Raw genomic sequence first — 3,522 nt, forward strand, 5'->3', positions numbered from 1 at the left:
AACATTGCGAAGTATGAGTATTCTGGAACACTGAATTGTGCTCATGAGGAACCTGTACATAAACTAAGAGACAGTTGTTCAAACAGAACAAGACAACACTGAATGGTTTAAAATCAAGAAAGGTTTGTGCCAGCGTTGTTTTCTTTCACCATTCTTACTCAGTTTATATGCTCAGCAATTCAAGAAACAGAATTATATGAAGAAAACTGTGGCTTCAGGGTTGGAAGAAAACTCATTAACTACCTGTGATTTGCAAATGATATAACCTTACTTGCTGGAAGTAAAGAGGTCTTAAAATAATGCTTACTGATGAAGATCAAAGACCACAGCCTTTGGTATGGGTTGCAACTCAATGTAAAGGAAACAAAAGTCCTCACCATTGGACCAATAAAAAACATCAACATAAATTGAAAAAAGACTGAAGTTGTCAAAGACCTCATTTTGCTCAGATCAATCATCAACACTCATGGAAGCAGCAGTCAAGAAATCAAACGACATATTGCATTAGGCAAATCTGCTGCACAAGGTCTCTTTAAAGTGTTGAAGAGCAAAGATGTCAGTTTGAAGACTAAAGTGTACCTGACCCAAGTCATGGTGTGTTCAATAGCCTCATAAGTATGTGAAAGTTGGACAATAAATAAGGAAAACTATAGAAAAATTGATGAATTTGAGTTATGGTGTTGGAGGAGACTATTAAAATTATCATCGACCACCAAAAAACAAACAAATCTGTACTGGAAGAAGTATAGCCAGAATGCTCCTTAGAAGCCAGGCTGCCCTGACTTCATCTCTCATACTTCGGACGTATTATCAGAAGAGATCTGTCCTTGGAGAAGAACATCATGTTTGGTAAAGCAGAGGGTCAGCGAAAAAGAGAAAAACTCCCAAGTAGATGGATTGGTACAGCATAGCAACGGTTGGGAGGTTGGTTCAGGACCGAGCAGTGGTCCATTCTATTGTGTATAAGAGTGGACAGTAGTCCATTCTGTTGTGTATAAGAGTGCTATGAGTTGGTAAAGACACGACCACTCATAACAATTGACAGACCGCTCTGTAGTCAAGTTTCTTATGTAGGTCCCCATTGTAGTATTATTTTATCTAGTTTCTTCATTAAACCCAATGCTGTCAAGCTGATTCTCATCAACTCATAGTGACCTTACTGAACTTTGAAGAACTGCTCCAGAGGTTCTAAGGCTATAGTATTTATAGAAGCAGACCTTTCTGTTAGCAGCTAAGTGCTTAAACACTGTGCCATCAGGGTTCCTTAATAGTCTTGGGAAAAGCCCATGAAATTGTATCTTGCATTTCTAGTTCCTGACAGTTCAAATTGTTGTTAAGTGCCATCAAATCGGTTCCAACTCATAGTGACTCTGTATAGGGTTTCTGAGTAGTGACTGGTAAGTTTGAACTGCTGACCTTGCTGTTCAAACTGACTTTGTGGTCAAGTGCTTATCCTACAGCACCACACCAGGATTCTGATAGTGGGAGGGGCCTCAGTAAATATTTGTTGGGAGACTATGTGCCTAATTTTGTGAAATGGGTGTTTAGATAAGAAAACAGGGATACTCTGAGGTAAAATGACAGGAAGAAAGTCCCCAGCTAATCAGCATGAAATCAGTTTGTATAGCCTTTGTTATTGCTAAATAGTTCCAACTCATAGCAATACTGTATAGGATTTCCAAGGAGTAGCTGGTGGGTTTCAACTCTTGACCTTGTGGTTTGAAGTCCAATGCTGATTCTATAGCACCACACTAGGAATCCTGGATAACCTTAAACCTTTTCTAAAGCATCATGTTGCTTTCTGCATTGAGTGTCCTTCTTTTTCTGTTCATAGTCAATGACTTGCATGGCAGATTTGGGTTTTGCCATTCTAATTATGAAAAGAATAGAACTGAAATAAAGATGCAATGTTCTTTACAATAATTTGACTTGCACACTTAGTGGTCAGTTAACTAACAATACCTTTCAGCATACTCCGAACTCCAACCCATAGTGACCCTGTATAGGGTTTCCCAGGGGCAGTTGGTGAGCTTGAACCGCCAAGTTTGCAGTTCAAATGGCTTTGCAGTCTGGCACATTAACCCACAGCACCACACCAGGACTCCTTATATATATATAATGCTTAAAACTACAAAAACAATGTTTCCATTTTTCTCTTTAGTTGTTTGATTCCGGAAGATGATATTCGACACGGCGGCAATCACTCCTGGAGAAGTGACCACTTCGCTCATTGTTCTGGTGATTCTTTTTGTTTTTGTCAGACTACTAAGCAGCAAGGATGGAAAACAGGTGTCTCCTCCTGGTCCGTGGTCCTTTCCCATCATTGGAAATCTTCTCCAACTGGGAGATCATCCCTACTTGACTTTTATGGAGATGCGTAAGAAATATGGAGATATCTTCCTTATCAAACTTGGAATGGTACCTGTGGTGGTGGTGAATGGAATGGAAATGGTGAAGCAAGTTCTGCTCAAGGATGGAGAGCATTTTGCAGGCAGACCTAACCTGCATACCTTTGCTGCCCTAGCAGAAGGAAAGAGTTTTACATTTTCAGTCAATTATGGAGAAAGTTGGAAACGTCATAAGAAAATTGCCTCTAATGCATTAAGAACTTTTTCCAAAGCAGAAGCAAAATCCTCCACCTGCTCTTGCCTGCTTGAGGAACATGTCACAGAGGAAGTATCTGAGCTGGTGACAGTCTTTGCAGAATTGACCTCCAAGAATGGCAGCTTTGAGCCTAGAAGTGCAATCACCTGTGCGGTGGCCAACGTTGTTTGTGCCCTTTGTTTTGGCAAGAGATATGAACACAATGATGAGGAATTTCTTAAGGTGGTTAAAACAAATGATATGCTCTTGAAGGCCTCCAGTGTAGCTAACCCTGCCGATTTTATACCATTTTTCCGCTACCTGCCACTACCGATTATAAATGCTCCCCGGAAATTTTATGAGGCACTAAATCGGTTTATTGCACAACATGTTCAAGATCATCTAACAACATATGATAAGGTAAGGATTTAAATTCATACCAAACATGGGTTTTATAGTGGTGAGAAGCATTGAGTATCTAAAAGATTGTATTTTCCCTTGGATCATTTTATTATAGTTTTACAGTAAAACGTAACTATGCTATTTGTAAACCTGAACTCTCATCAATGGGGCTATAACACAAAACATTTTCAGTTTTCATGTGATGTGCTAGGATCAGTACTGGACTGTGAACCACAAGGTTGGCAGTTCAAACATATCAGCTGCTTCTCGGAAACCCAATACAAAGTCGCTGTAAGTTGGAACTCACTTTATGGCACTTGATCACTTAACAACAACAACAACAACTAAGTCTTTGAGACCTCAGACATTTAATCAGTTTTCAAAGAACAGGAATGAATTGCAATTCTATAAGTGACTGATAGATGGAGACCCAAATGTAGGTGAATTCCCTGAAAAAATTGTTTTGTCTTTTCATTTTAGACCATGTTGTTTTTGTTAGGTGCCATCAAGTTGGTACTGACTCATAGTGACCCTATG

General features: G+C 39.5%; 1 pseudogene; it reads left to right on the forward strand.

Annotated features, from left to right (window-relative positions):
- The first annotated feature begins 2,178 nt into the window (after positions 1 to 2,178).
- Positions 2,179 to 3,522, forward strand: part of LOC102840383 — a 15,546-nt pseudogene continuing 14,202 nt past the window's right edge.

Source organism: Chrysochloris asiatica, unplaced genomic scaffold, assembly GCF_000296735.1.
Source record: "Chrysochloris asiatica unplaced genomic scaffold, ChrAsi1.0 scaffold00014, whole genome shotgun sequence".
Taxonomy (NCBI): Eukaryota; Metazoa; Chordata; class Mammalia; order Afrosoricida; family Chrysochloridae; genus Chrysochloris; species Chrysochloris asiatica.